This window comes from Lagopus muta, chromosome 7, assembly GCF_023343835.1.
Source record: "Lagopus muta isolate bLagMut1 chromosome 7, bLagMut1 primary, whole genome shotgun sequence".
Lineage (NCBI taxonomy): Eukaryota > Metazoa > Chordata > Aves > Galliformes > Phasianidae > Lagopus > Lagopus muta.
This window is the reverse complement of record NC_064439.1, coordinates 24,157,433-24,169,772: the sequence shown is the minus strand read 5'-3', so window position 1 is coordinate 24,169,772 and position 12,340 is coordinate 24,157,433. Positions and strand designations below refer to the sequence as shown.

At 42.2% G+C, this 12,340-nt stretch overlaps 1 long non-coding RNA gene across 1 annotated transcript; it reads left to right on the top strand.

Moving 5' to 3' along the window:
- Positions 1–6,108: 6,108 nt before the first annotated feature.
- Positions 6,109–12,105, top strand: LOC125696490 (uncharacterized). Its single transcript, XR_007378360.1, has 3 exons — positions 6,109–6,240; positions 8,344–8,471; positions 11,957–12,105. It is a non-coding gene; the product is annotated as an uncharacterized LOC125696490 (long non-coding RNA).
- The last annotated feature ends 235 nt before the right edge of the window (positions 12,106–12,340 follow it).

Genomic DNA, 12,340 nt, shown 5'->3' with positions numbered 1-12,340 from the left:
AATAAAGGCTCAAAAGTTTTGAGCACAAGCTAGTCCTTTACTTTTAAGACCAATCTTCTACCCCAAAAAGTCAAAGCCATTAGTCCATTTTAGGATTTACAGGCTGTGAAATGTCATTCTAAAAAGAACATCAATTTTTGAGTTATTGGAGTACAAAAGCTATCTTACAAAGGTATCGCAGTACCAATGATAATAGCTTTGGCAAAGACCTTTCAGGTCACCTAGTCCAAACCCTGGTAAGGAACAGTTACAGTGACCTTTTGTATCAGCCTTGTTTTGAACACCTCCAAACTGATGCAACTATATAACTGAAGAGTTTGTTCCAGCAACTATTCCCTTTTCCTGTAACTTGACTTTTCCTTTCTGTAGAGGGGGGGCTCCTGTCTTTCTTCGTTAACTCTAGCAAAAGCATATAAAGTTTATTTCCCAAATTCTTATCAGTTTTTCCTTTAGATGAGTGGAAGATCTAGTTTGGATATCAAGCTACACAAGTGTTGGGCTTCTCAAACTTAATAAGGCTGTTTTCATTTGCTTATCATTTTGCCAAGCTTAAACTATTTGAACTGACATTTCTCTGACTCCAACTGATTTCTTTGAGGATACTTAACTACAGCCAAAGGATCCAACAGTTTCCAAAATCAGCAATAGGAAGAAACATGATATTAAGATATTTGGGTGACATTTTTTGGCAGAGGGGTTTTAAAACTGGGAGGGACTGATTTTGTGGAAAAATACAATTTTTTAAACAGCACGGAAACCTGTTCAATATAGTATTTGGCTCTGGAAAACATGTAAGGAGAAAGGAGTAGGTTGGGACAGACAATCTGTCAAATCGATACAGAACAAGTAAAAGACTGAGGGTCTTTGGGCCATACAGCCTGCCTAGGAAGTGCAGCTGAGCATTATGTCACTCAGCTCCAGGAAAAACAGTGCTTGGTAGTTCTCATTGGCTTTGGTGGGAGACCAGGCTGTCTCAAAGAACTTTGCTGCAGGACGGCAAAAAGAAAATGTCAAAATGAGCCAAGGAAAAAAGTAAAATCTCTAATTAGGAATTTTCATTTTGAATGGAGTTTCCTTTTCTTTTTGTGCAGCCTAGTGAATAAAGCATAGGGACTGCAAATCCCCATTGGATTATGCTTTTAGAATATTTAGCTTACTTTTTTTCTATCACCTTTGCCAACCATTCTGAATTACATCGGAAACCTTAGAGTAATCAGTTTCCTGATGTATTTCAGTGTTTTTTCTTCTTGCACATCCATCACAAAGCAGAGAAAACCTTTTGAGGAAAAGGAGGAAGAGACCGGAGGGCCTCTGGGTCTTGGGATTCAGAGCTGCCCAGGCACAGGGGCACACAGGCTCCCGCAGGCAGGGCCATCTTCCAGGCTTCACCTGCCAGACCTCAAAGGCCTTGAGCCCCCAGCTCCTTCCCACACAGCCCCAAGAAGTCTGGGAAGACAGGTGGGAGCCATTTACCACCTGCCTAGTTTCTTGTTGCTATGACAACCCTTGGAACGTGCGTCTGCACTGATCTAATCCAGCTCAGTAGCCCTGGTGACAAAAGTGTCACATGAGACATGTTGTCAGGCAGTACATGCAGGCGGTACTGATGCTAGGCCGCATGGCCCCTTCTGCCATGAACATTGGCCCACGGGCAGGTTGCCTTGCTCAAAGCCCAGCAGTCAGTACACAGGGTGAAATGGCTGATTCCTCACACTGCAGGCTGCTAACATTACAGTGCCTTCATGAAGCTTTGCTTCCTGCCACTTCTGCCCAAACATGGGGTGAAGTCTGTGTAAAACAAGTCATTATTTTGTTCCATTCCTCTCCCTTTTGCTGAGATAGCATATCCTTTCCTGCCCGTTTCTTTTTTCTTTAATACTTGAAAATGGTTGAATAATTTTCTCAGACTTTTACCAAATTTCTGCCTAAATGAACTACTTCATTAGATATTGCATCCCCTGCTTTGTGGGGTGGACTATATTCAGGAAGCAAAAGCAAAGCCTAACTCTTTTTCTCAGTGTGATGTAAGACCAAAGCACCCAGAAGCTGTATCACACAGCGTTTTCCCCTGGTATACACAGTCAATTCCTCCTTAACAGACCTCAGTCTTTTTAGTTTGTGAGGGGAAGTGGAAAGTTTCTCACTGCTTGCAAGTGGATGGGAAAGCTGTCACTGGTTTATCCCACACAACCTTTGTCCAGAACGTGTGTCAGATGCAATAGATGAGACAGCTGAACATGTATTCCACCCTCAGTCTGCCAAATTCTTTTCCCATGTGCAGGATGCAAACTGGAGAAATGAGAGCTTCTTTGGTCATTGCAAGATACTGGCTCCTAATTTGAGCTGAATAGCACTGTTTCTGAGGACAGGTGATTGCTTTGAATGACTTTTGTGATGTTTCTTTGGACATTGAAAAGGTATGTTTATTTAACTTGGGGCATTTTACCACTTTCTGGCCCGGTAGCTTAGCTGGATTTCTTGCTTGTTATGACTCCTACACTGGAAACATTTGCTTCTCTCATTATTTTCAAAGTATAAGTTATCAAAGCAACATAAATAATTCATGAGCACGCCTGCCATGTGTGGGAATAAATTGTACTTGTATGAGAGGAAGAGTTCAGGGGGGTACAACAGTTGGAACAAATGAATAAAAAGGACACTAAAATTAGGCTGGATTGGTGGCTAATTTTTAACAAACCTATATAATGTGAAGGAGAGAAAGCAGGGGAAATGAGCAGGCAGCAATGGCCTAACCTGGAAGTAATTTCAGACCAGGACAGCATGTGTTCACAGCCTGAGTACATACTCTGATGAGTGGGAGTGTGCAAGCTGTTGTATGGGTGCAACCATAGCAGAACTAACCATTTGGATCTTCGTTACTAACAAAAAACAGTAAGCAATATATTTTGCCTTCTTCAAGGGAAAGGGGCTTATGCAAGAGGGAGAGAAAGAAAATGGTGACAGAAGATGGCCTCATTTCCATATAAATTACAAAAATGCCAAATACCTACTTTTATATGGGTCCCAGTTTTAGCTGAGCTATTGGATGTTTGGGAAACTTTGCAGAGATGTTGTCATCGTGGGCAGCTTTGTCTATTTGTACGTCAGCACTGCAAGGTGAAAAAGACTGTGGATGCTAAGTGCTCAGCCACATCAAAACATGAGGAGAGGGTTCAGTGCTTTACAGATTTTGGTCCAGGGTTTGGTACAGTTCACTATTGGAGAAATTTTTAATTCATTCATTCTTCATGCATTTGTCCAAAGAATAAATGTCAAAAGCCACCATTTGCCAAGTTGCCAGACACTGTGTGACCACCTGCAGCTAACTATGTTGATGGTGAATTTGAAGCATACTTGAGAAAGGAATGGGTATTTTCCTTCCCTCTAGTCCACCTGGAAACTTCACCCTGGCTCTGGGAGACTCTCCTCAAGCCCTTCAGGCAGACCAGGACCCAGCTGAGCTCCCTGTCCTGATAGGCAAGCGTTGGGTGTGTGATACGTCTGAGGAGGACACTGTGCCAGCTGTGCCTCCCTTGTCCTGCTCTGGTGTCTGAAGGACCTGAAAGTGGACAGCCCTTGGGGACAGCTCTTTTGGTTCGCCGGCTTGGCTTTGAGCAATGCTGTCCTAACTGGCTCCTGCTTTTAGCATGGCTGACGTTATGTTTGCCTCCTGACAGGAGGTCTGGAAAAACAGATAAATCAAAGCTAATGCTGAAAATTTGGCCCATTGAGATTCAAAAGAGAAGCCTTCAACAGCACCTGGACTTCAGTGCTAAGGAACGTGCAATGCGAGTTGAAGATGCCAAGATAAGCTTAGCCTTTTCCGGTTATCAGTATGTACTTCACCTCTGACATTGTTTGACAAAAACATGTTTTACAAAACAGCCACGTTCCTTTTCCACAGCTCATAGAGATACAGAAACTGAAATCATATTTTATGAATGGAAAATGAAATTAGCCTGAAATTACAGTGATAAATGTAGCTTTAGAAAATCTTAATTCACTTCAGTCAAGTGATTAACTTCTGCCACTCCACTGTGCTCAGTTATTGCAAAGTCATTTGGTGACATTAAACAATTAAACTTTAGACCTGGGAATAATTTTGCAAATCTTTATAGAACCATAAAGTTCATTATTGTTTTACATGCTTTGGATGAAATATGGTGCGTAGCTCCAGCTGTTTACTCTAGCATAAAGCCAGCCTCTGGATAGAAAATGATAAGGTCTGGGCAAATGACCAACTCTCAGCCGGTCCAGCTCTCCCAAATGGCTATTCTCTGCAGAGCAGAGAGCTCCTTTGTTTCTCATCATGAAAAGTTCCTGGAAAATAGTTTCTACTGTAATAGTCTGACCAGAATGATAACTGCAGGCAACAGTGATCAGGAACAATCTTAGCAAGTGGGCAGGCTTGGCTGGGGCCAGCTCCTTTGCCGGTGTGCTCCAGTCAGCGGGGCAGTGTTTGAGAGGCTGCAACACGCTCACCTGAAATTCAAAGCACTTGAAATGTAGGCATTTTAACTTTTCTGCACAGTGTTCAGCCTGGTTCCTTTCTTCGTGTCATTACTCCACCACAACAGGAACGTTTTCATTGTAAATAGCCCTATTTCTGAGGAAGAAAACTGGGGCCCGTTACAAGGAAAATTGTTGCTTTACTGAAAACACATGTGAAATGTCATGATTTCTCATTTTTTCACAACCGAATTACCATTTTGTGTGACACGCAACAAAACCATAACATATGTAGGGGTGTGAAAATGGGTAATAACACAGTAGAAAAATGCAGTGAATGTTCTCAGCAATTTCTCAAAATGCTGCTCTTTTAATAGAGTTGCTTTAATATGGATTAGACTAATGCACAATATGTACTGGATATTCCTCACATCCTCATTGACAGTAAAGACAGTTAGCTAGCACGACTGATATTTTTATTTACTTCTCTGCTGTTCAGTTGTTACAGATTTGGAGACACAGGCTTGCCAGCATTCTTCCTCCAAGCGCTGGGCATAGGCAATAATGGAGCTGGTGGCTCAAGGTCTATTCTCTTTTGGTCCCTTTTCAGCCTCGGGGCTGCACTGTGGCCCAGGAACTGATTTTTGAAGCCTGCAAGAGCTAATTTCCAAGCAGAAGCTTATTGCTTGCACATTCTGCCTGACAAATGTTATTTATAATAAGCTGCAAGACTCCAGAGGTGATACCAGCGTGGCAACAAATCGCTGCATGACAATACTACTTACTGTAGCAAGAAACAGCTTTCTCTGTGACCGCATTTCTAATTGGGCTGTAAGAAATAGCATTAGAGCAGTGGTGTATAAGCAAGAATCATATTTGCATGAGGCTCATGGCTCACTGTGGCTCATCCAGATACCACTTTACAACTTCAGTCATCAAATCAGCAGAACCACAACAGGCTCTGGTACAAGCCAAAGGGGAAAGTGCCATTGTAAAACTGAATACAGCTGCTTCCATAATAGGACTAATTGCATATTGCATCGCAGAGCTAAATTAGTAGTGAAAACAGTTATAAAACCAACAGACAGTGAAACATGACTCACTGAGGAATTGCTGCCAGTTCGGCGAATTCTTATTGGCCCCAGTTCAACAGCCCACACCTGCATTTTCTGAATGGTAAATATATAATAAGGCATAATTACTAGAAAAATACGCAGCACTCCAAATGTGACAACACGCTACTTGTTTATTGGGATGGTGAATAGTATATAATAAGTTTGACCTGAAGTACTTCAGAGCCACCTGGGGTCACAGCGCAGAGGGGAGATGGACAGTGCAATCCCGAAGTACCTAAGCCACGAGCAGCTATCTGCAGTGGGGGTAACAGCTGCTTCCAATGCTGAAGAGATACAAACCTCCTCGTGCTACTAAATCAAAGGAGAGTAAAGAGAAAGAAAGCATAAATAATAATCACCATTAAAGAAACAAACAAAAAAAAAAAGTAAAATCAGATATTTATAGTCTAGCTTAAATATTCAGGCTGCAGTGACTTGGGATGTCTCAGCTGACTTTACTCACAGTAATAGCTCTCTCAATACAAAACAGATGGAGAAAGCAAACTTTGCCTGCTCCTGCTGCTTATGGTCTCTTTCTCCTGTTTCTGGAGCAGCCTTGTGTGACCACACTGCTCACAGGTCCCCCAGGCGTGAGAGTCAGACCTCAAAGCAGCAAGTGCGAAGCTAAGATCCCACATGGACACACCTGGGTTCCTCAGCAGCTATGCCTGATCAGGTAAAACAAGGAATCACTTCATCTTTTTTCTCCTGGATTTTGGATCTGGGTAATGCTGCTTATTAATTTTGGACAATTTCAACAAAGCAGGAGGAGTGTCCCTCTGATCAGGCAGGACTGGTGTTACTTCACTCTACATTTTGGCAGGATTGAGGACTTGCTAGAATCAAGGGGGTTGTTTGCTTCACAGGATACATATGGGCATTTTTACAATACATCACATTTCTGCCATTACTTCAAAAAAAGCACCATGCTTAAATCGTCTGTAAGCCATAAGTAGGCCCAAGGTGGGAGGCTCTCTACAAAGACAAAGTCAAGCAGCTTGAGAATCTATATTATACTTCAAGGCATCCCCAGTACTTCTTCTTCTATTCAGATATTGTGCCTTGGCAGATTTTTACTATCTCCCATGTCTGGCTGGTGTTTCCAGGCAGCTGGGAGTGCTAACAGCAGCCACATCAAATCAGATTTACTACTGTGTGTGTGCTGAACTGCATGTAGGCTGGAAATACCATAGAGGATAAGGTAGATCTATGTATGCATAGAGTAAGACAAGCTAAAACAAGAGGAGCTTTATTGCTGACACTACATGGCCAGAATTTCATTCTCCATTTTAATAAAACATTTTAAGAAGTAGGGTTTTGCCCATTACAGTACATTGTTGGGACTTACTGATTACAGTAGGTTTTTACTTCAAGACGTCCAGGTTGAAACACGTTACAGGACTTTGTTCAGGTCCTACCTCCATGTATTTTCTTTCAATTTTTATGAACAAGCTTTTGGGGGGTCTGGAGTGTTCAGATGATAAGATCATAGAACCATTACAGTTGGAAAAGGCCATTAAGATCACCTAGCCCAACCACCAACTCATCTCCACCATGACCCCTCAGTGCCACATCTGTACATTTCTTGAATGTCTCCAGGGACCATGTCTCCATCACTTCCTCTGGCAGCCTGTGCCAGATCCTCACCACTGTTTTGGAGATGAAATTTTTCCTAATATCCAGGCTGAGCAAACAGAGATGCTGTATTTTAAGACATAAAAGCCCCAGCAGGATCAGTAACACTGTGTAGAGAATTGCATTGAATTGAAACCAAAGTTCTCTGAGCTCTGAATTAAAATTAAAACTGTACAACTGGGAAGGAAGAATAGGGGAGGGGATATACAAGAAAGGAAGGAAGGAAGGAAGGAAAAGGAAGAGCAGGCATCATGATCTCATCTTACTGACACTGAGAAATAACTAAAATTTGCAGAGCAACCTGGAGTGTAAGTCCAACTCATGACTCAAGTTATTTACGTGTTACAGGTGAGAAATTGGAGTGCAAAACAGAAACATGTACCCAAGCATTTGCTCTTAATATGCATATGTTAAATGTTAGTATTTTCTTGTGTTCAGCATCAGGTTTCCCCCTGCTGTAGATGCGTGCTTGTGTGGAGGACACTGGCCCAACAGTAAAGCCATGTTTCTCTGGTAAACTTTCAAGAGCTTAAGCGTAAAAAACATTAAGCATCTCTGCCAAGCTTTGGAAGACATTCAGAAAGCATTGTTATCAGTTTCTTGTCAGGCCGGTGGCACTGCTGGTGGCAGCCAGTGCTCACAAACAACCTTTTATTCCTGCACTACATCAGTTCCTCAGTGCTGAATATTTCTACTCATATGGCAATATTTTAGAAAACTGTTGAGCTTTACTCCAGTGTGGCTTCAGGGACCAAAGAGCTGCTCTTTTTCAAAGTTGCACAGGAATGGAATAAATTTAGGTTAAGTAAGGATGATTATTCTAGGCAAAGATTTCCTTCATTTAATCTTCCCATAACCAAAAAATGCAAGCAGCATTACCAGTCATTTTAAAAAAAAAAAACAAAAACCAAAACCTAATGAATTTCTAAGGGAAATTAGAGAATGAGTCCTAAAGTATTTGGATTAGGGAATCTAATTCTGCAACCTCTTTTGTACATGAGGCAAAGAGCAGAACGGATGAGAGCCACATGCTGTATAGCTTCCCAGCCCGGTAGATTTATTCTTCAGTCCTCTCCCTGGCAAGAGTATCTTTCATTCTCAGCACCCTTCTTGCTCCAGTAATGCTGTTTTTCTTTCCCCTCAGAGGCTGACCCATACTCACACTTCCGCAGAGGTCTGGCCTTTCATCTCACATTTGATCTCTGGTGCCTATGACGTGCTGGGACTTGGTTTCACCTCCTGGAACGATGTGGAGTGGTTGGTCACTGGCAGGTGAGCCCCAGCAGTGCCTCTGATGAGGAAGTGGGACTGCTTTGCTGCCTTTAGACACATTTCATAGCATCAGAATGTACCAAGTTGGAAGAGACCCATAACGATCATTGAGTCATTTGCACAGCTCCATCTTCTGAAATTTCCCTGTGTGTTTTTGGTTATGAAACATGGCCACGAAAAGCCAGCAATTCAGTTGTATCTTCTTCAGCAGCACAGGGGAATCAGCCAAGATCTGAAGTTGTTGCTGCTTTCCTCTTAAAATGGGAATGTGGACGGATTTTGCTACTTTGTTTTTGGCAGCTCCTCTGCAGCAGGTCCATTCTGCTTTACTTTTCCATCCTCCAAACTGAGCCCTTGTCCTGAAGCAGGTCATATTTTGTTTCTAATTCAGGATCAGGCAGCAGGTTGGTTTGACTCTGGAAAAGTTTCAGGCGGTAAGGGACTAAGGAGGGATTTCTCCTATACAGAAGAGCCAGCCATCCTTCTACCATAACAGCAAGCTTAGGATCAGGTAATAACACACCCTGCAGAGACCAAATTCCCACCCAGGTGGACATAAATGGAAGGAGGAGATTCCTGTGTTACATAGCAGGACAAGGACAAAAAAGAGCTGGGCTTAATTCTTCACTGGACCTCAGGCTTCCCAAGCACTGCTCAGGCTTTTGGCTTCCAAACCACCAGGCAGTACAGATTCCTGCTCCTGAGTCCCTCTGTCACCTTATCTTCAGATCATTAAAGGTCTGAGAAAACATAGTCTGGCAGTAACAGCCACCACCAAATTTTGTTTGTGGGGAATTGGGCCCATAGATACACTTTGCTGAGTATCATGAGTCCTGCTCCTGTTGTTCTGCTGGGCAGCACTGCTCCCAGGGAAGCTGATGCCCAGAAACATGTCATGAAGTCATTTCAAAGTGATACTCAGATTCCCAAAAATTTGTATCTCTTCATGGATGTTTGCAAGACAGGAGGACATGGCAACATCCCTCCAACATTGCTCCAGTGAGCTCTTTGCCCTCCTCCTGCATGCAGACACGTTCATGTGTGCCTGGTCACTGCCAGGAGGGGCTCCTGTAGGGATGGATGTCTCAGGCAGCATCTTGAAGTGCTGAAATATGATGGGGAAAGAAATTCTGGAAAGCAGGATAAAACCAGAAATGGGTGCAAACACAATTAGAATGTATGGTTTGCCGTCTGCATCTTTAATAAATGTTTGTCTGCAATGAAATACAATTAACATGTAAGATAATGCATTTTACCTCATTTAGCTCTTCACTGGGTTTATAAACAAATTCTGCCAGCTAACTGTCCCTGTTAAACAGATGCACACACCATACATGAGCTAAACCACACCGCAGCCTGCAAACTGGAACAGGTGCAGGGATCATAATGAGATGATGAATTTGTCAATTTACCAGCTCTAGATGTTGACAACAGTGAATGCATTTTATTTAAAACACTCAACATTGAAAAACACCTTTTCTTCCCTCACTGTAAGGAGTCCAAGGTGAGGGAAATTAACACAATAAAACCTCATAATACATGCTGACTTCTAATATTAAATGCTGGTGCAAATGTTATCCCAAATATATTTCAGATCAATTCTGTGTATTAACTAAGAAAGGGCACAGCTTACTTTGGGTACTATGATACTTGTATCAGTAGAGTCTGTAACTTGAGGCAGCACCTAAGGAAGCAGATCTGAAACTTCTCCTTCCTCCTGATTACCCCCTGTGGGCATCGCTGCATGATGGATGCTCACAAAACCAGACACGCCACCTGTTTTGCAGTGGGGGGACTGCTGGGGGTTGCAAGCAGGGCTGTTGATTCCTCCAAGGAGCAGTGTGAGCTGTGGCAGGAGGAGGCCACGGGGAGGGCTGCTGAGGGGGCAGACTGCACATAGCGGAAGACGAGCTCCACAGAGAACTGCCTGCTTGTGCTTATAGTTTATTCCCATTATAGTTGATACCACTGATGGTTTGTTCTTATCTGAATTACTGCAGAGTCTGATTTCCACGGGCATCCTGTTGCCTAACAATGGGTTCTATACTCACAGACACCTTTTCAATTCAAAGACATCAAGAAAAATAACAGCTGTAAGATAATTACCAACCTGCATCTTTCCTAACTACCGTGCAATATGGGCTCTAGGCCCAGCTGCCCAATAAGGATCAGTGCTTCATGCTCAGCCTTGCTTGGAAATGAGCAAAAGAACAGTCATTTCTCTCTAAGGATGTCTTTTTGAACCCAAAACCCTTGCTTTGTGTTGTTAGCTTATACCATCAGTATATTATATGTTAGCATATTAATTGCTATTAATTATGCCATCAGTCTCCAAGAGCAATTCAGTTTAAAGAGAGTTTCTTTGTCTTTGCTTTCAGCTAGGGCTGGGTCCCCATCCAGCACAAATCAAGGTATTTCCATTGTAGTCAAAGGAGATGAGCCAACATACGTTACTAGGGAACATTGTGCCTTTAGTGTGTTTAATAGTTGAAATGTTGCTATTCTCAGCTGCTTTTTCAAATAAATTATGCCAGATAATGAAAACCTGGAATGAGCCCTAGCATACATGGGTATAACTTCTCTGACTGCAGGCTTGTAGTGCTTGGTTACCCCACAGCTGGATTTAGCCCAGTCAGTTCAGTTTGGCATTATCAGTGGGAACGTGGCTGTGAGTTCATGAAATGTCATAGTAAAGCTCTAAGGTGACACTTTAAATTGTCTTAAAGTGTAAGCGTGCATTCAATTTACATTTAACAGGATGGGTATCACTTAAATACTAAATCAAAGGTTTAATACATGCTCCAAGGTGTAGCAGGTACAGCTGGCGAGCAGGATGGGCCAAATTTACCCCTAATAATGAGATGCTGGGCTCAGCTGAACTTCCAAAGAGAACATTTCTGCCCCTTTTTTTGTGTGTGTGTGTTTTATTTTTTTGTGTGTGTTTTATTTTCTCCCAGAATCTTCCAGTACAGATCCTAAAAAGAACCTCAGAAAAACTAAATGCTTTCTTGCTCATGTTTTCACTTACCTAGTAAACTTGAGCAAAGAAGAAAACTTCCAAAGGCTGACTTTTTACCACAGACACAATTGGTTGCCCCCTAGACCTGCAGCTGTCTTTTCTCCAACCACAGTTCAACTGCTGATACACATTGAAAGAGTCTGACTCCTAAAGGTGTAGGATAAGCAGCCAAGGCACAAAGGCAGAGGGCGAGACAAAGCCAGATTTTCCATTTTGAGGTAAAATTTCAAAATGTAAAAACACAATTGTTCCAGAATAGCACAAAATCCAAAGGATTTCTCAGAAATGGAAAGTTCAGAGAACAAGGGTTTTTTTTTTTTGTTTTTTTTTTTTCCTGTGTTTTGTTATATAAATATTTTCTGTTGCAACTTCCAATGAAAACTTTGTAATGAAAAGTTATTTCCAGGAAAACGAAAAGCTGTGTTGTAAAAGGTAGGGGGATTTATTTTTCTCTCTTTTGTTTCAGAACAGATTCTCACCAAAAGTAGGAAATTTGTGCAGAATGTTTCGCCTTTGAGAGAAGAGCAGTTCTTTAGTAAGCAGAGCAGCATCAGGAAGGAACATGCCAATTGCCTACATACGCAGGATGGGCGTTCGATTGTAATTGTGCCTACCGACTCTGTAAGTGAGTGCTGGCATTTCTATCCTATGTAGAAATGTTCTTCAGCTTCCTTCTATCTTCTCCTCTGCAAGATTTCAATAGTCCTAGTTATTAAAGAAAAAAGATGGAGGAGGGAAAAACGCTGCAGTCTCCTTTTAAGGGTAAATGTTATGGCTCCTCCACATCTAAGGTTTTTTCTTTTATGAACTAAAGGCAGGGAATATTGCTGGTAAGAGTTGCAGTCAAGCT